Genomic DNA, 20,605 nt, shown 5'->3' on the forward strand with positions numbered 1-20,605 from the left:
CCCGGGATACATGAGACTGTTTAAAGTAAACAAGGGAAAGAGTCCCTGCTTCAAATAAATAAATGGTTTGCAAAAGAAGTTTGAACTTGAGAATGAAAACTTCTTTAGATAGTAGGTAGTGAATTGCAGAAAAATGTTACAAAACTAAACAAAAACCGAACTCCAAAGTACAATCCAAAACATTTCAGAGAAAGTAACAGTTGCTGAAGGAAGGCAGAGAAGTTTCAGCATACACACACCAACAAGAACAATGCAAGAACAGTTCCTGAAATGGAACAGTTATGCCTGTGTAATTGTGAGAGAAGGCAAGAATGGGGTAGGGGAAGGGGCGAGGATATAATGTGGGTTTGGATAAGGTAATGCAGATAAGGGCAGGCATTTTGGCACACACTTGTATTCCTTGCACCCTCAGACAGAGGCAGGAGGATCTTGTCTACATAGGGTTCTAGGCCAACCAGAGTTATATAACAAGATCCTGTTTACAAACATAAGAACAAAACAACCCCTTCCCACAATAGGTAGACTCTTATACACACACACACACACACACACGCTCTGGCTACTTACTGAGGTGGGGAATAATAACAAGACCTACTTTTTGATAGCATCATTATATGCAGAAACAGTAGAGTAACAGTTAATGTACTCAAGCGAAACCTAAGAATTTTATACCCAGCTCAGATGACTTAAAAATAAAAAGACAGCACACAAAACGTTAAAACATGAGTGTGAGTGCGGACAGTATGGCCTTATGGGCTCTGCCAGAGAACAGACTTACACAGTCAAGAGATTTCTCTGTACCTCATACAGAGTTCAGAAACTTGTGCTCAGTGGTTATGAGAAAGTTTACCCTGTAATGCCTCCATTCTCTGCAGTAGAAAGGAACAGGATGGGGAGCTGGTTAAAGTCTTGACTGCTATGTAGTTACTGACTAGGAGTAAAAGAGTGTCACTCCAATTTAGATGCAGGTAGGGTAGGTTTTAATTGTTGCATCTAGTGGGGAATTCTTAGGCCATGCTTGTCATAAGATATATAGGAGACAAAAGGAAGTAGACAGGATTTGGGGTATGACAGAAAAAACACACAGTGATAGCCATGGAGACCAGAATGTAAAGTTCACACCTCATTGTCTTCTTGGGACATTGACAGGATAGTAACAGTGACCTACTCTTAGCCGTGCACAGTCCCTGAGAGCACCTCCTGTGGAGGACCCTGCATTTATTAATGGTTTTATGTCCTCTCCCAGTAGGCCCTGTGCTAACTATTTGCATTTGGGGCTAGCAGTTTTTTTAAATTCCTTATTTGTTTGAGAAACTGATAGATCTTGTTGAATTACATATTAATGCTCCACATTTTATTTATTCTTGATGTTAACAGTCCAGAATCATGTCATGTACATAGTTGAGAGTTTTTGTCAGACTGTAAATGTATATTTCTCATATTACTGGTTATTAGAGATGGTGTCTGTATGGACTACTGTGTTTATCAGGCACCGAGGCTCTCTGCTCCCTTAGCATGGGCTTTGTGCTTTTGCCTTACCTGTGGCTTATGATTGGGATGCCTGATTTACTTTTTTTTTTTTTTTTTTTTTCCGGAGCTGGGGACCGAACCCAGGGCCTTGCGCTTCCTAGGCAAGCGCTCTACCACTGAGCTAAATCCCCAACGGGATGCCTGATTTACTAATCGAGGGTTTATAGGGCAAACAAAACAACTGAGTGGAGAGTTTTCAGGACAAAGCTGAAAAGTTGACACATCATTTTGCATACCCGTTCACACAAACTGCTTTTGTGGCATTCGTTTTGGAATGAATATAACAAAAATATTTTAGTTATGAGAATTTTTAGTTGAAATATACCTGAAATAAATACTTGATGTTTTGTCTGGCTTCATAAAGTGAACCATATTTATGATGCTAAATTCTTTATTTTCTTGAGGATAAGCTTCCCCCACCCCCCAACTCATCACCTCTGAAATAAGTTGCGTGAGCATAAAAGTTCCACAAAACATCTGTGATCCGTCCACTCACTGACTTCATAAATTCTTACTTCCTGGTGCATCTGTAATCACATCTCATCTATTGGATGTGTTTTCCATTAAGAATCATCTCAGTTCAGGCTGTCCTGGATCTAAAGGGTTCATCCGTGCCCCTCACACGCAGAGTGTGTGCTCTTAATTTTTGGTGGCTGTGTTCTCTCTTGCTCTATACGCATTGAACCATCACTGTGTATCAGGAACCATTATTTGTTATTTATGTAGTAACCTGTTTTTCCTTGTTAGCTCTAAGACAGGCCATGATTGACAGGTAGGCTAGAGGTTAGTTAACATACACTGGTAAGACTAGGACTGGTGTACAGGTTGGACTGACATCCTGCTTGTGACCTCATGCTGTGGCTTGGTGGGAAATAGTCTCCATTTGTATTTGGCTGCCTTTGTATTTGTGGTGCCGTGCTGCGCCGCACAGGAGCTCTATGCTTCCTTTCCTTCTTTTTTCCTGGGATGGTTAAGGTCCTGTAATAACATCTGAACATAACGGGTTTACAGATCTGTTGGACAAATTAGAATAAAGCCATTAGCAATCTGTTGGTGGTAATGACCTTTTATTTTCTTTAATATATTTTCCCATGTAAAGAGATGTCTAAGCAGCCAGGCAGTGGTGGAACAGGCCTTTAATCCCAACACTTGGGAGGCAGAGGTAGGTGGATCTCTGTGAGTTCCAAGACAGCCAGGGCTACTTAACCCTTTTGGGGCGGGGGGGGGGGATCCCTAAGGGATTTATAACCAATATTTTTTTGATGTTGCTTTTGTCCATATAAATAATCACTGTTTGAGATAGGAATATGTTTTCTTAAGTAGCCAAATCAGAGTTTGCACTATTAACAGCGATTTAAATGCTTGACTGGATTGAAATAACAAACTTGTTTCTGAAAGTAATCTTATGAAGTTTATACTTTATGGCTTTAGAGAATATTAGATAGATTTGATCATTGTTTAAAATGTTTTAAATTTTAGTTCAAGAAGTAAAACAGAAAACCCAAACCAAGAAACCTAATACAATAGTCTCATGTCGATAGTCTCTTAAAAGATAAAATCTAAGATTTTACTTTTGTCGAAGACTTGTCCTGTCTTTTGCCTGGTCTTCAAGGAAAGTGTAGAGAGCCATGTTATTAGTGGAGCAAGTTCATTATCATTTTGGCCTGGTTTGGTTTTTGTCAGCTGGGCACAAGCTGGGGGAAGTTATCTGGGACCTCTCTTGAGAAAATGCCACCACCATCAGGGTGGCCTGTATTACAGGCAAGTCTGTGAGGCATTTTCTTGGTTGATGTGGGAGCTCCAGCCCACTGTGGGCATGCTGCTGTCTAAGCCAGCAGTAAGCCAGGCTCCTCCATGGCCTCCACTTTAGTTCCTGCCTCCAGATTCTTGTACTGACTCTCCTGGATGATGTAATCTGCAAGCTGAACAAACATTTTCTTCTTCAGGTTGCTTTTGGCCATTTATCACAGGGCTAGAAACCTAAGACTCAATTCTACAAATTTCAAATCATTTACAAGGAATTTATTTTTAATTTTACTTTAAAACAGATGTGCCACATATAATAACTTTTGAAATGTGGCTGATAATTAAGGGTGGAGTAATTCCCTCCCTATAGTGTGGTCAACTTTAGTAGCTTTTCTAATGGACATACTAGGCAATGCCATTGTTACCTAGTTTTTCTCTCTCTGTCTCTGAATCTTAATCTCTCTGTCTCTTTTAATCTCAACCTTGAAATCTTGGCTTAATATTGAGAGGAAGCCAAGTGAGCTGATGGGAAAACGTCCTGTAGATGACTGGCCAGGTCCCCAGCTCTGGATCCTGGCAGCATAGGCTGCTAGTGTACGTGAGTGAGCAGGTTCCACGTGGTTCTCATTTCCTTCAAGGCACCAACACTGAGTATAGGAGTCATTACCCTGGCCATCCGTGGTTTGAATATGCTTGGCCTAGGGAACTGCCCTGTTAGGTGTGGTCTTGTTGGAGGGAGTGCGTCACTGGGAGTGAGTGGGCTTGGAGACCCTTGTCCTAGGTGCCAGGGAGACAGACTTTTCCTATTTGCTCTATATCTAAGAAGATAAAGAGCTCTCAGCTCCTCTACAGAGCCATGCCTGCCTGGATGCTGCCATACTTCCTGCTATGATGATAATGGACTGAACCTCTGAACCCATTTAAGTGTTGTTCCTTATAAGTGGTGTCTTTTCACAGCAGTGGAAACCTAATTAAGAGACATATCCTACTCAAAGTGCAGATTTATATGCAAAACAAACTGGTGTGAACTTGTAAAGTTGGTGGAGTGTTGCCGTGGTGTGGTAGCCAGACAGCAGCTGTATCCAGGGCTTTTTCCAGCTATGCTAAGAGTCACCATGAAGGCTGACCCAGGCAAGGAACTGCTGAGACCCCACAGAGGCAAGACACCCCAGTTAGTGACAGGCTGCCTAGGAGAATGTGCACGATTCACTGGTGGGCCTAGTTCAGGACTGGAGGCCGAGCCGCATGACCAGCTGTCTAGTGAGGACTCAGTATCTTGTGCATGCACACCTGCTCCGTTTCACTCTCCTCACTCAGGGTGTGTCCCTTCCAGCTGGCACCCATTCCAGGTGCTCACCCTGTGACTCCCACACATGTGCTTACACACTTGCTGAGGGGCCTTCCTGCCCTCTTTCTGGTGGTTGGAAGTTGGAGGGAAGGAGGGTGTGTTGAGCCAGTGCAGGCCTTGGAGGGAAAGCTACAGAGCAGTTAGTTAAATGGGCGCTGTGTCTCTAACCTATTGGTTGTCACCAGTGCCCTTAACCTACAAGTGTCGTCATTCAGGTCCCACTCAGCCCATGAGCTAAATTCAGGCTTTCATTTTCCCTTTTTGATATGCTTTAAGGACTTGGTTTTCATGCATGCTTTTAAGGTTTAATGCCTATTGGAAATAGAAACAAAATGGAATTTGTTTTTCTTTTCCTCGTTCACATTTTTAGGAGTAACTCCTAAAATTTTCTTCAGTTTTAAAGTTCTTTTCTTGATTACTTTTATCGTTTTTTAGGTACAGTGATGGTTTATTGCTGTGTTTTCATATTCAAAAAACTACTGATAGTCTGTCAGGAAAACAGAATAACCCTCTATCTACACTGTCTCTTCTTGCCATCTTCTCCTGGTCCTTATTTTAAAGTTTTTGGTTAATTAACGTTTTATACAATTTGTTTAAACCCTTTCTTTTCTGACTTAGGGACTTTTAGACAGTCTTATTCCCCAAGATAAGAGCAGTCAAACGCATTTACAGTTGCAGTGCTCAGCCCACTGAGCTGAGTATGATGTGTCATAGGCACATACCCTTGTACCTGTTTTCAAAGCTTGAGCTTTTGTCTGTAAAAACCTGAAGACTGAAACCAGAAGCCCACTAGATAAAATAACTTATGAGGCTCATTGAAAGGGAATGCTTGCCTCGGCACTCACTGTATCTGTTGTGGCCACAGAGAAAGCATTAGCCCTGGGGTTGAAAGGGTTTTGTGGCAGGTAATCAAGTCTCTTAACAGTTTCCTTTGTGTGGTACATAGTCACCCATCACACGAGTGTGCTTGTTGGTCTTTAGACTTAGATGCACTGAGTATGGGTTCTTGGTGCTTATCTTACGGTCATGTGTACCTTTGCCTTTGCTGTATAGGGTTTTAGTAATAAACACCTTGAACCCTTGAGGCCCAGTCGGGAGCCAGAGCTTACCCTGCCTCTTGTGTATTTCTTCCAAAGGAGAGGAAGAAAACAGGTGTCTATTTGGTGTCTGTGGGATGGATTGAAGCTTTGAGGAGAAGAATACTAAATTGGCAGCTTGAGGAGGCCTTTTGAAGCAGTAAGGCCACCCTGCCCAGTCCTTAGACATGCGGCGTAGGCTCATCCTTAGGTGTGGCCTGGCATGAGTCCTCCTTTATGTTGAGGAGCTGGTACTCTGTGTGTGCTTGGTGCCGTAGATGCATGCATGCTTGCTTGCTTTCTCTCTCTCTCTCTCTCTCTCTCTCTCTCTCTCTCTCTCTCTCTCTCTCTTCCTTTCCTTTCCTTTCCTTTCCTTTCCTTTCTTTTCTTTTCGAGCTGGGGACCTAACCCAGGGCCTTGCACTTGCTAGGCAAATGCTCTACCACTGAGGTAAATCCCCAACCCCCTGTAGATACTTTCTTAAGAGTTGATGGAGGAGGGGCTGGGGATTTAGCTCAGTGGTAGAGCGCTTACCTAGGACGCGCAAGGCCCTGGGTTCGATCCCCAGCTCCGAAAAAAAGAACCAAAAAAAAAAAAAAAAAAAAAAAAGAGTTGGTGGAGGAGTCTCTGCCTTTCCAGTTCTCCTCTTGTACCCAGACACCATGGGGCTGTGAACACACGCAGACTCATGCACACGTTTGTGCATGCTTGCACACACATCAAGTGTGTGGGGTGGGGTGGTGCAATCCCACACTCTTTGCTGCCCTTTCTGTGTGCTGCTTCATAGCTGCACTGTCACGTCTGCTGATTAACTTTTGGGTCAGTGTTTAGATGGAGGTGGTAGTTGTTGATGTTTCTTTAGTACTAGAAACAAACTCATTGCACTTAGTCGTGTGGAAAGCCCGTAAAAATCCTTCGCTCACTGACAGGTCACTATGCAGTTTTACTTGATTCTAACTTGTGGTTATTACTATTCTGCTGGATTTTGTTTTGTTTTGTTTTTTAAATAAAAGATTTAAACAAGTATGTTTAGATTTTTCTTAGGGTTGTCTCTCCCCCTCTCCCCCGAAACTTACAGAACTAAGTTTTCAAATGTCCTTTGACCCCTCTAGTTCTTAGGGCTCCAGTTGTCTCTGCTGGTTCTTCCCTCACAGAAAGAAGGTCTGGCTGTGTTGAGAAAGAAAGAGATGGCTTGCCTGGCCTCAGGAAGCACCTGCTGTAGGCAGCTAGAGGAGCCGCCTCAGGGCGCCCCAGGGAAAGCTACTTTGTTGGGACTCACCTGTCATCAGCCCTGTGTCTGACTTTTGAATTGGGAATCTCTTTGTATGTTGTCTTCTGTCTCGTTTCTTCCCATACATAGACTCAAGGGCTCTCTCTTCTTGCTTCTGAGGCTTCAGCTGCCAAAAGAATGATAGAGCATGTGTTCTTTTAGGTTGTTTTCACCCCAAGGCTCTTGGAAGTAAAATTTTATAGTTAAAAAAGAAATAGGATAAACTTAACTCCTTTAACTTGTTAAATCTGGGGCTGGGTAGGTGAATTTCTATGAGTGTGAGGCCACCATGGTATACCGAGTGAATTTCAGGTCACAAATGAGACCATATTTCCAGTATACGCAAACAAGGCCCCATCAGCAACCAATACAAAAGGTTTCAAGTCTTTCCCTTCTCAGATGTGCAGTGACTAACAGGCAAGCATTTAATGTGTTGTGTACATTAGAGTATTTAAAAAATGAAGGTGCTGTTGTATTGCCTTTAAGTGTAGTCCAGAAGTATTTTTTAAACCTTAAAATCAGTTTTTAAGTCTTGTTTTAAAAGCATATTATTAATTTTGTTAACTTTAAGCAAAAGAAAAACGTCTGGTCTGCTGTTCAATTTCCTTAATACCTGACTGAGAAAAAGTGCATTTACTGTATAACGGTGAATTTGGACGAGAACACTCATAAACATGAATCAGATCCTGAGAGCAATACAGTCCAGTATTTACAGCTTGCTGTCTGCAGTGTGGATCTGTTAGCCACTTAAGAAGTAGCAGTAGGCTCAGGGTGGCTTTAAGGTTGGAGAATACAAGTTAACTGCTGGGCCAGTCTTTTGTAAAAGATGCTCACCAAACCCTGTTGCTGCTAGCTAGCAGCTACTGTATTGGGGGGGCGGTGTAATAACTAGTCAACACAGTCACCCTCAATTCTTGACTATTTTTTTCCTAAGTAGATGTTTTCAAAAGTGTAAAGTTGACTGTTTCTTGGAGTGGAGTGTGACGTCTCTCTGGGGTTCCTAGGGTAGTGGACAGCCTTGCCAAGTCCAGAGTCTTGTACACCAAAGGAGAGGGGAGCCGTTGTTGCTTTTGTGTGTTGAGCATGTTTACAGTTGCTGAGAAGTTACCACCTGCTTTTTCTGATCTAGTTCTTCCTATATTGCAGGAATTCAAACTGAAAATGCTGGCTTTTTAAAAGTTAATGATTAATTGTATCCTTAGAAAACTTATTTTCTTTACTAGAATTCTAGTGTCTGTTCATGTGGTAAAGATTCTAATTTAGTGAGTGAACTGTTTTTGAATGTTTTAAGTGTTTAATTTCTGTTTCTAAAACTAGTACTTACATTTTCCTAAATTCTACTTTTTAATTGCTTCGAAAAGAAATGATGTTATGCTACAGACATTTAAATGTAGGGCGCTTACCCCAGAGCTAGGTGGAGGATGTTTCCTTGTGTCTCCAGACCTTGAAGAGACCGCCATAGTGCCAAGGCTTTGATGTTTACCCCTTTCAGTGACAGGGGAAGCTCTGTGACATGGACAGTACTTGTGAGGTATACTGGAGACAGCCTTGTATATGCGGAAAGTGCTCTCTCTTTTTGTTGCTGCAGATTGGAAAATAGACTGATGAGTTAGGGACCTCAATGCAGGATACTTTAAGACAGTGATTATGGGTGAAGGTATGAATGTGATTAGATCTTTCTCTTCTTGCTTCGTGCCTTTATAATTGAGAATTAAAGGAAGCTCATAAAGCTTGCAGGTAGACAAGCCAATGGTACTGAAGTTGGATGTATGAGTGTGAGCTGTCTAAGGGCTAATGAGTGAGTTAGGTCATTCTCAGTAGGAGTAGGTGTCAGTGTGGGGAGATCCTGTGCTCACCTTTTTTGTGATACAAATTACTTTGATACAAAATGTGTTTTTTTTTGTTTTGTTTTTGATATGGACAGGAGAAATTATTGATGATTCATCAATACCGTTTAGAAGATGGTTTGGGAAGGTTTAGATTTCATTGGTGTTTTGTTATATACTAATTCTCAAAAGATGCACTTAGTAGGATGAAAAATTAGTATTCATCCTAGGTTTTCTTCCAGGTTGAAAGTTCTGTTGTTGAAACCTCTGCACCTTGTAAGAAACCTGCTATTTCTATCTTGGTACCAGTGGACTTTGAGTGATTGATTGTTTTGCTTTTTGAAAGTCAAGAATTCTTGAATAGAGAGAGAGCATGGGAAGAAATTAGGGGACAGGTATAAGAGATGGGTGTTGGGGACAGATTGGAGATGGTGGACGAGAGACTTCTGTTTTTGTTTATAATTGCTTTCAACTTTTTTCTAGTTTTCAACATAATAGTTTCACTACGGCAGTCTCACACTTGCCACTGTGCTTTGCTTATGCTCCCTCCAGACCCTTCCTTCCCTTCCTCCTTCAGACAACTACAGGGGTAGGCGTAGAACCCATTCACTTTTCCTAAGACTGTGTGCCAGTGTGAGCTTAAAGGGTTCTGTGTCTTCATAGGAAATATTTTTACAAATGCTACAAGTCTTTCTGGAGACATATACTGGCTCTGTGGAAAAATATTTAAATAGTAACTTTATAACAGTGTGGGACAAATCTGCATTCCATTTAGGTGAGGATAATTGCTAGGAAGGGTGACATAAGTTCATGTATTTTAAAATGTGTCTTTTGTAAGGTACAAGTGATAACTGTCTCTTTGACATGTTTTAAAGTGTTTATGTGAAATGAAAAGAAATTCCCTCAACCACAAGATTGTCAGAAAACTGAATTTATTAAGAAACAAAACAACAAAAACAACAGTTGTACCTATTAAATGTACTTACAGAATTGGATGTTTCAAAAAATATTTTATTCATTACTGAAAATTACACACACACACACACACACACACACACACACACACACACGGTGTCTATAGTGTCTATATTGTGGCTACAATTTTAGTTGAGTGTTTTTCTTAGCTATGAGAATGATTTACTTGGTTCCATCCTGCATGTATGATTAATACTTTTTGGATTTCATTCTTTATAAAGTTATGTTATTTATACTAACAGGATTATATATTAAAAGGTACCATAATAAAAGATAAAATTCTGTTTTTTTTCCTAACCCAAAACTACTTATTTGAACTTTGTTTTGTTTTTTTGTAATATTCACCTCAACTGTAGTTTATAAAGATTAAAATGGTATGTAGGGTTTTTTTCTAAAGTGTAATTTTTAAGAATCTCTTTAAATGTATAGAAAGGCATTTAAATGATCCCTTTGAGAAAGTGGGAGAAAACTTGAAATGTTGAAGGCTGCAGGTGTTAGAAAAGCAGGTATCTATGAAGTAAAAAGTTAAAAATTTAGCAGATAATTGCGTCTAACAGTATTCTCCATGTGTTAGTATCTGTTTGTTTTTGTAGTACAAAGTAGATTGAAATCTAATCCTTTATAGTTGCTTTTAATTTTGTTCTAAACCTGAAAGTGTTAACAGCAACTTGAAAATGTGACAAAGCTCAATTTCATTTCTTGTTTATTGCTTGTTTTCCTATTGGACAATTGGAAGTAGCTTTACCCTGGCAACTAAAATAGTCTATTTGCATAACCTAGTTTGATTGGCTAGCATTCTGACTAACAGTTCCAATCATATGGTCCCGGTTTAGTGGTAGGCTATGCTAATTAGCTGCTGTTGCTGGGGTTCAGGATGGTGTCTGTGTGCTTTTCTGCATTGTGTTGCCTGGAGAGAGACATTGATAAACGCGAGATTAATGATCTGCAGCAGTTCCCACTCACTGCGGGCAGGCGGACTTTAGAACAGAAGTGGAAATAAGGATTTAATTGCTCTGTTAAATGTCTGTACCAAATAAGTGTTAAATTATAGAAGTGAAGTTGTAAATCTTGATTAATTAAATATAACATAAAAGGCACTTTTGCTTTGTATTTTAAAATCACTCTGAGGTACCAGCACTATGTAAGGACTTTTTAAAAATTGTTTAGTGAATTGATCCTTCTCTTTTGAGACTAGAAATAGTACCGCTTTGCAGTCAGCAGCATGGTTGGCTCTTTTCACAACCCCCGTTTCCTGCAGTGATACCTGTGCAGTCCATTGCTGTAAGCTCTTGGACAGACTTTATCTTGTACTCCCATGTCATCTAGTAAATATGAGAATGAACTTTGATTCCTCTTCCATGTTCTTCTGTTCTGTTTGAAAATCACATAGTATTCATTTACTGCTATACTTTTCCCAATTTAAGCCATTTCGACGTTTAAGACTCTGCTTGACTGCTCCTTATCTTTGGTTGACAGCAAATCTACAAGGGTAGTGCTAGGTGATAGTTCTGTGGAAAACAAAAAGGTCAAATCTTTGTTGATGAGATATAAGAGCCAAGACAGAAACACACACCTTATTAAATGAAAATGCAAAGCGACCATGGCAGAGTGCCACCATGGCAGAGTGCTGCCACAGGGTTAATGTGAATGATTTGATGGGGAGGTCTCTAGGATTTTTTTTAAAAACTGAACTTTGAAACTCGATGTTCATATTTATTTTGCTTTCTGACTGCTTTCATTGGTTTCTGGGCCTCAGTAAGGAAGTGAGAAAGCCTGATCTGCCACAGACACACTTAGCACACACAGAGCCCCCCTTGGCCCTGCCGACCTGCTCTCATAAGGACTTTACCCTCAGTCTGCCTGGACACACCCACACCACTGGTGAATTCTGGTGATTCCCAATCTTCTTGATACAAAGATACATAGTCCTGCTGTCAGCTGAGTTTTGTGAGAGGCTATGTTGTTGGAACCTTTTTCAAATGGCATGTCAGACCCTGGATGGTTCTGTGTTGCTGCAGAAGCTCTGGAAGGACTAAAGCTTTCCAGAGTTTCATCAGAGACCTGTTTGCTCCACACCTCTCCTGTGCTCCAGGACACCCTGCAGATCACACTCCTCTGAGGGCTGCAGGATGGTGTTGAGGGCTTTGGAGAGTGATCATTGCCTGGACACAGTGGCTCTCATCTGCCTCCCAGCAGTCAGGAGGCTGAAACAGGAAGTCGGTTTGAGATCAGCTTGGACTACATGCAGAGGTAATTCCAGGCCATACCTAATAAAGATGTTTCATCTCTTAACAAACAGAAGCAAGAATGATTGATCTCAATTCTAATATCATCTAGTGAAAATGTGGGCCATTTTGGTTTCTTTGCCGAGTTGTTTTTACAATTAATGATAAAGATATGATTTGTGTTATATTACATATCATTAAGGTTTTTTTTGTTTTTTTTTTTTACAGATTTGTATTTTGTTGTTACCACAGCTTACACATTTCATTTGTCTATTGTAAGTTTTTATCTTTTCACAGTTTTGACACTTGTAAAGTCTCTATGTGGATCACTTAACAACGTCACACATGGCTGTGGAGTTTTAATGTCTTCGGTAGAGTGGGATGATGGCTTGGACAAGATTTACACATAACTTTTAGGGGCCGAAAATTAAATCACTTTGCGTTCTTACCCGCACAGCATGGAATGTGGAGTCAGCCTTCCGTGTGCACTGTGCCTTCCTAGTGCGCAGAACGTGTGGTTGGTTAGAGTTTGATGGGACACAGTGATAACTCACTGTGCTTTCTGGTAATTATCAAAGGTGAACACTTTTGTGCACACTTCTTTGTCCTTAGGGTAGTGACTGAGATAGCATTTACTTTAAAAATATCTTTAATAAAAACTGGTTTTCTTATGGAGCTTCAAGAGTTCCTGATTTATTTCAGTTTTTTGTTTTTATTTATATATGGTTTTTCAGGAATTTCCTATTCTGTGGCTTATTTTTCATTAAGTGTCTTTTAGATTAGATGTTTAAATTTTTTTATGAAGTCTTATTAATAAACTTGATTCTTTTAAAAATTGTCCCTTTGCAAAATCTTTACCTAATTGCTCTAAGATTGAAAAGGTTCTCCTGTGGTCCTGTGATTTTTCTCTCCTAGATTAATAGTTTCATATTTCTTCTTTAAGTCAGTGCTTCATTTTGAGTTAGTGTTTGCTAGTGTCTCAAAGCATAGGTCAGTTGTCACCATTGTTTGTTGAGTATGTGTGTGTGCGTGCCCATCCATATGAGTGTGCACTACCTGTGTACCCAGCGTGGGCTCTCAGGAGAGCAGTGAGTGTTGCTAACTGCTCAGCCCTGACACATTGCAACCCCCCCCCCAAACCCTAAAGGCTGTCCTGCAGACCTGTTGTTAAAGTGACTGTTCTTCGAGAGTTTTCATCATCACCTCTCAATATCTATCTGTGTATGTTTTTCTGTGAACTTCGCATTTTCTGCTTCATGAATGTGTCTTAATGCTGGTGAGGTAATGTCAACCCTATAGTTTCTTCTTTAAAGTTGTTACTACCTGCTTTACACTTCTTTTGAATTTTTAAGGGTTTGTTGTTGTTAATTTCCTAAAAACAAAAAAAGCCTTCTAGAACATGGAATTAGATTGTGTTTAGTCTATGGTAATTTTGGAGGGATTGTTAATCATATTGTTTCTTTTTTGCTTTTTGAGACATGGTTTCTCTGTGTACTGGTTGTTAGCAGTATTGATTCTTCAGACTCAGTGAACATATGACATACTTTTGCTTAGTGTCTCCAGTTTAAGATTGTTTGATTTTATAAATCTTTCATATAAATTTTATCATTTATGATAAAAATGTCATAATTTTCACATTATAAATTCCTGTATACTTCAGATTCTGATTTTTATATATATAAAATCATATATATGTTGACTTTTCCTATATTAATCTTGTATTATTAACTCACATAGGTTTGTTGGTTTATTTGTTTCCAGTGTTTTGAGACAGGTCTTTCTGAATCACTCTGGCTTTTCTGGAACTCTCTGTAGATCAGTGGCTTTGGACTTACAGAGATCTGCCTGCCTCTGCCTTTCAAGTGCTGGGATTAGTGATGTGTGCCACCATGCTTGGTAGGTTTTTTTGATAGGAAATTTTTTTTTTCCTTCATAGATAATTGCCCACTGTTGCGACAGTTTTCCAGTTTAGTTGCTTGTATTTGTTTTTCTTACCTTACTACACTGAGTGGAGTCTCCATGGACTATATTTACAGAACATATTTATAGAACATAATTTCAGAAGACAGAGTAGCAGCAATGAGTAGAAATGCAGCAAAACAGTATTATTTCTTCCTTAGTTTAGAAGGAGAAATGTTTTAAATTTTTACTTTTAGGTTTGAATGTCGGATGTAGGTGGAGTTTTTCTTCCTTTGGCCAATATTCTTTATCACCTGAGGAAAATAGTTTCTATTTGTAATTTAATGGAATTTTTTTTTTTTTTTGTAACTTGAATCTCATTGCTAAACTGATATTGGATTTGAAATAAAGGCTATTAAGTTATGGTCTTTGTCCTTTTGAACTGATTGTTGTATTCAGTTTATTAGAGTTTTGTTTGATAATTTTGCTTCTTTGACCCACAAAGTGTTAAGGGTCTCGCTAATTAATCTCTACTGTCTCTGTGGATTTTCTTTCCTCTTACTAGTTGTAGAGCAGAAACAGGTCAGTGTTTTGAGAATCTTTGGTTAGTGGTGCTAACCCACCCTGCTCCCAAGTGTTAGTCCTATCAAGCCTGCATTCCTCTCTTGTTCCGTTCAGAATGCGTTGTAGCTTGAGTTCTTTGAGATGTGGTTGCTCAGAAGTATTATTTGTGGACCATGCATACATGCTACGCTGCTGCTTTATGGCAGCTTACTTTCATTGTCCTAGAACATGCTTGTGTAGCTCGGCCCCCTCTGTCAGGTTCATTTCCTTTGGAAGTGTTGTTTTTTTGGAAAATATGCTCTGTCAATGACAAGTGCCTTCTGCTGTGTTCTACTTTGATAGAATGCTCTTTTGATGTCAGTTAGGTTTTGTTGATAGTGCCGTTGGTATATGCTGTCCTTGCTGATATTTTTGTATGCTGTATTCTGATACTGAGAGAATATTGAAATATTGATGTAGTTATATCTATCCTTGGTCCTGCCATTCCTAACCCCACATGCTTTAATGCTGTATTATAGGTCATAACTGTTATGTCTTCTTGATATTTGATACTTTCGTTATAATTCTGTTAATAATTTTATTACTGTTAACAGAACATACCCCTTTCCCCAAACCTTTGCCTTTTAATTCTTAATGTTTTTATATTTGAAATGTCTTTCTTACGGGTAGCAGAGATGGAGCCATGGGTGCTGGCCTTTGTTCTGTCTGTTTGCTCATTTGGAACCTCTGCCTTTAATGCAGTTACCGGTGTTTGGATTTGCACGATCCCGCAGCTTGCGTCTGACTTTCTCATCTGTTCTCTTGCCCTTCCACCTATCTGTCCGCCTCCCCTTCCCCAGCTGCCTTAGATTATTCAACCTTTTATGGTTTAATTTGTTTGTAAGGTTATTTATCTTAACTTAAAACTTGCTGTTTGTCAGTCTACTCATTGACAATGCTGTTTACTTCTTTCATCTTCCGTGCAGGATTTGGCTTCACCATGGAACGCTTGCATTTCCCTTCTATCTTGTTTACTGCTTCTTCATGGGTCCTTTATACATTGGTTACCAACCCCAAATACATTACTACTCTTTAACAGTCAAATATCAGTACTCTGCAATCAGATTTTGTTATAAACAATATTGCTATTGTTTAACAATCAAATTATCGTTAACTCTCTGTATTCGTCTTTGCCACATTCCTTTATCCCTAGTATTTGAACTAAATGTTTTGTGGTCTGACTCTCTAAGTGATTCTTGTGTTCATGGTTACTGTGTCTGCAGCCTCTTGCGCTGTTTACTATGCATCCGTTTGTTGGCTGGAGTGGCCTGAAGATGCTCTTGTCCAGCAACTGCTTATTCTCACTGTTTCCTCATTGCTTGGTAGGGTATCTCCTTTGTTGGTATTTTTAAGATTTTTTTGCTTATCATTAATTTTGTGCAGTTTATTGTGATGTGCCTTGAATGTGACTCCGTATGGTTTGTATAATAGTTTTTATAAGGTTTTGGAAAAGTTTGTGCTCCTTCTTTTTTTCTAACCCCTTCCACCACCCCCATTTTAATTTTTGATGTAGGGTCTCATGGCCCTGGATAGCCTGAAACTTACTGGGTAGAGTAGGCTAGGCTAGCCTTGACCTCACCAAGATCCACTTGCCTCTGCCTCCTGAGGCTGACATTTTCCTTCCTGTTACTTGCTACATGTAGCATTGGGTTTACTGTGTTGCACTGTCCACCCCTCCCCCCACACTCCCTGTTCCCCAAGCTATGGTGTCATTAGGTCACTTGGGGATGGTTTTGTCTGTCAAGTTTCAGAAGGATTGTAATCCAGTGTAGTCCAGTGATAGTTATTTTTTGTCCCTGGGAAGAGAATGATCTTCTATGAAATATTCTGTGACTGGTTGCTTCCCCACGTGACTAGTAGACATTTCTTCTGGCTTAGGGGAGTTTGCTGGGCGCCTTGTGGATCTCTTTTCTTCTGCTGTATCAGTCTGATTGCCATGTGTGGTCCTCTATCGTTCAGATCCCTGTGGCATAGGCACCAGTCAGATTGTGTTAGTGTCTACCCAGTGACTTCATCTTAACTGACTGCATCTTTTGCCAGATTATTTTCAAATAAACTCTGATTCTGAGGTACTGCAGGCTCATGTGTTGCATTGTGAGTTTAGAGAAGGCATTGTTGACCTTGCATCCCCTTCTCCTGCACTTGCACTAAGGTGGTCTCAGGTTCTTCCCACTGATACTCTTTTCTTAGCTTGGAGTGCTCCACTCCCCTCTTTATCTTGTTTAAAAGCCATTTGCTAATCAAAAGTGTTTATGAAGTTTGCAGTAATATCATCTCACAAATAACCCACTTAGTCCCAGCACTTGCTTTGGATCGTAATGAGAATTGGGGAAGACTTTTGGGCATTGTGTGGTTACACAGGTCACCCCAGTGAATTGACATACGTGAATCTACCTGAGAAGACAAGCTGTGTAAATAAGGTATTTTAGCAAAGAATAGTATCAGGAAGGCCCAAGAGTTTAGACCTGAAGCCAGGGAATTTAACTTGGAGGGCTTTTGTAGTTAGTCAGGTGAGCTGAACTCTCCGAATGGAGAGTGCCCCCCACTAAATGCAAACCTTAGACCAATGAGGTTTTATAATGTACTCTGTGATGGTTTGCATATGTTTGGCCCAGGGAGTGGCATCGTTGGAAAGTGTGGCCTTGTTGAGGTGGGTGTGGCCTTGTGGGTGTGGGTGTTCAAGCTGTCCGGGAGTGAGTATTCTACTAGTAGTCTTCAGGTGAAGATGTAGATCTCTCAGCTCCTCCTGCACTATCCCTGCCGAGACGCTACCATATTCCCACCTTGATGATAATGGACTGAACTCCTGAACCTGTAAGCCAGCCCCAATTAAATGTTGTCCTTATGAGAGTTGCCTTGGCCATGGTGTCTGTTCACAGCAGTAAACCCAAAGACACTGTCACCGTGGACCTAACTGTAAAAGAGCAGCATAGCATGCTCACATGGTAAGTTGGGAAGGTTTCTAAAGAAATCCTTTCCTGCACTCTAGAAGTACCATGGACTAGCTGAGTACAAGCTTGTTCTGTGAGTTCTGTGGTTTCACATGTTGATCCTCTGGTTTTATTTTAGTGGTGAGTTGAGTTGTTTGAACTCTGGTTTCTGTAGTTGTTGGTCACAGTTGTACATAAGACCGTGTGGACCTCTTCTTGTTTCCTGGACAACTTTACAGTTTCTCCCAGGTGATGGGAAGCCTAACAGTTCTCCACGCGGGAGCCTGGAAACTCCTTACAAAGAACTGTCCTTGTTCAGCTTGTGTTAGGTGGTCATGTTGGTGAGACTTTATGGGTGTAGCTTCTGACGTTCGTTCCCTCCCTTCCTCCCTCCCTCCCTCCCTCCCTCTTTGTAGTAATCCACCAAATTTAGTTTTTGCTGACTGTATACTTGTAGGTGTGGGGATATCTATTGGAGCAAGGTCAACCTAACAGAGGTTATACCCTTAAAGAAGACCCTCTCCCTTAGGTGATCAACTATCATACCTCCTTGGTTAGGGATGGTAACTGATGAACCCTTCATCCTCCAGTTAGAATGTTGACCAGTTTGCTCTGGTGCAGGTAGCCACACTGATGTGAGTCTTAACAGTCCTGTCATGTTGAGAAGATATTGTTTGCCCTGGTCGTTCTCAACCTCTGGTTCTTGTCTTTCTGCTGTCTCTTCCACAATGGTCCCCTGAGCCTTGGGCAGTGGTGGTAGTGGCTCTGTTCCATTTTTAGCTGAGCACTCCACTGACACACTCTATCCAGTTTATTTTTTAATGTGCCTGGTATTTTTCCATCAGTTCAGATTAATCACTACCTGAACAACAGTTCCATCCTCAGTGTTGATTGATTGATTGATTGATTGTAGTTGGAGAGAAAGAGTTAATAATAGATAAATACTAATAGAAATTTATGGTGTTTCATAAAAATACAGAGGGTGGGGGGAGACAGCTCAGTTGATTATGGTCATGCCTTGCAAACATGAGGGACCTAATTCTGTTCTCAGGACCATGTTTGTTTGTTTTGAGCTGAGCTGGTGTGGTTCACACAGGGAGGCAAATGCTAAGAAGGCTGTGGCAGGAGGGGCATGAGTTTGAGGACAGCCTGCCTACCCGTGACAAGGTGTGCACACTTGTAATCCTAGCATTGGTGAGGAGGAGATCAGTGGATCCTTGAGGCTCAATGTCCAGGCAGATTAGCTATTCGAAAGCCCCAGACCAGTGAGACTCTGCCTAAAACAATAATAACAGCAACAAAATCCACCAATGCGGGCTGCATCTGAGGAACAAGACCTTGAGGCTGTCCTTCGGCCTCCACAGGAGTATGCACTCTCCTCCAACCCCTTGTCACATTGTTCTCTGTCACTCAAGAGCTCTCACACAGAGCAAAAGCGATGCTATTTTAAGTCTCATATTGGCAGATAGAAGGTGTATATATACAGACATGAACATGTGTACAAAAAAAATGAAATTTAGGGCATGAAATTGACTTTGCTTCAAAATTCCAAGATCTCAGATCTAGTTCTGCTGATTTTTTTGTAGAAGGTTTTATTGGGATATAGCTGTGCTCATTGGGTTTTACAGCAGCAGCTTTTGGGCAGCAATAGCAGGAATGGCTGATGGCAAGTAGACTTTGTCACATGACCCAACATGTGATCAAGCCCTTGTGTTTAGTCCTAAAGAGGCACTGTAGGAGCAAAACTCAGGATCTCAGCATCTATGTATATGTATATGTACTAACAGCAATTAAAGAAGGAGGGAGTGGGACGAGACAGGAGTTAAAGGGGGGAGAAGGGTTGAATTATGTAAATAAAGTACTCATGTATGAAATTCTCAAAAAACAACTAAATTTTAAAAAATTGTTGATTACTGTCTGAGGCTTTGCCAACCAATTTTACTGAAAGTCGTGGTCCAGGTTTGGAGCTAGAAATTAAGCGTATTCTCAGGAGCCACAGGACATGGTGTGCTTAGCACCGGACTCCACGGGCAGCTCCCATCTCCTGATACAGCGTCACCATGCGGCTATAACCAGCTTTGGTTTTGAACTGACAACTGTACTTTGCCTCAGAAGAACATTTGTTCTAAATGTTTCTAGATAGGGATTTGTGCATCATGGTTTTATGTGTTAAAATTATGAATCAGTAGAAGTCTCTGTAAAGTAGACAACGTTGCTCTGCTCACAGAAGTTGAGACAGGGCATTTCCTCAGAGTTTTACCTTCTAGATTAGAACTTTAACAGTAATTCTATTTAATATTTTAAAACATGCTTCATTTTAGGCCATTGCTCCTTCACATTGTAACCCTTCAGTTACTTGAGTTTCCAAAAACACAGTGAGGATTATTAGTTATGGCAATTTAAATTATTTGAAGCAGAATTAAGAGAATCTCCTGTCAGCTAAGAAGTTATGTTCTTATTTTACATTATGCAAAATGTTAAATATTTAAGCATATCATTATATCTTTCCTTGTCCGTCTGTCCATCCATCCGTCCATCTCCCTACGGTTAGTATCTTGCTATTTTATAAACCAGGCTGGCTTGGAAATCACTATGAAACCAAGAATGACATCAAACTGATGATCCTCCTGCCTCACCCTCCAGAGTGCTGTCACTACACATGTGTGCCGCTACTGTTTATTGTTGGTGTTTCAAATTGAGCAATACCTCCACAGAAATTCTTGCCATAGTTTCCCAAGAGACCTTGGGAAAATGTGAATGTCTTAACACTACATAGCTGTGGGTGTCTAGTGTGTTTCAGAAGCCCCTCACTGAGCTGTGGATAAACAAACATCTTCATAACCTGACCTTGCTATTGTAATGAAAATGGAAAGATTTAAAACAAGTAATGGAGGCATGCCATATTCTTCTGTTGCAAACCATAACTTTCTTGTGATGCAAACCATAACTTACTATGATTAACCACAGTAGGCCTCTTTTAATTGAAATACTGAACAAAGCAGGCATATGCACAATAAGTTGAGATTATGCAGTTTGACTTGAAGATACTTGCCACTTTTGTTCTTGCCTGCTTCCCCACTGTGTGCTTCTGTACTTCTCCGAGAAGCAGGCTGCCCTTTCAGCTTTAGAAGCATGTTTCTTGACTTTGGATCAGTCTAGGTTCTTAACTGGTGTGGA

The 20,605-nt window shown here is 40.5% G+C and overlaps 1 protein-coding gene and 1 long non-coding RNA gene across 24 annotated transcripts in view; one reads left to right on the top strand and one right to left on the bottom strand.

The window, feature by feature from the left end:
• The window catches only part of LOC148002553 (uncharacterized), a 42,668-nt gene extending 34,223 nt beyond the window's left edge, over positions 1–8,445 (bottom strand). The window contains exons 1-3 of one of the 2 annotated variants that reach the window (XR_015633348.1): positions 8,374–8,445; positions 6,980–7,097; positions 2,389–2,543 (exon numbers count right to left, since the gene is read on the bottom strand). This is a non-coding gene — a long non-coding RNA (uncharacterized LOC148002553). Of the gene's footprint in view, positions 1–2,388; positions 2,544–6,979; positions 7,098–8,373 lie in introns of those variants that run through there. The other variant, XR_015633349.1, reaches the window with a different exon arrangement.
• Dyrk1a (dual specificity tyrosine phosphorylation regulated kinase 1A) overlaps positions 1–20,605 on the top strand; it is a 119,287-nt gene that overhangs the window by 47,737 nt on the left and 50,945 nt on the right.

The sequence above is a fragment of the Rattus norvegicus genome, chromosome 11 (assembly GCF_021556685.1).
Source record: "Rattus norvegicus strain SHRSP/BbbUtx chromosome 11, alternate assembly SHRSP_T2T, whole genome shotgun sequence".
NCBI classification, from domain to species: domain Eukaryota; kingdom Metazoa; phylum Chordata; class Mammalia; order Rodentia; family Muridae; genus Rattus; species Rattus norvegicus.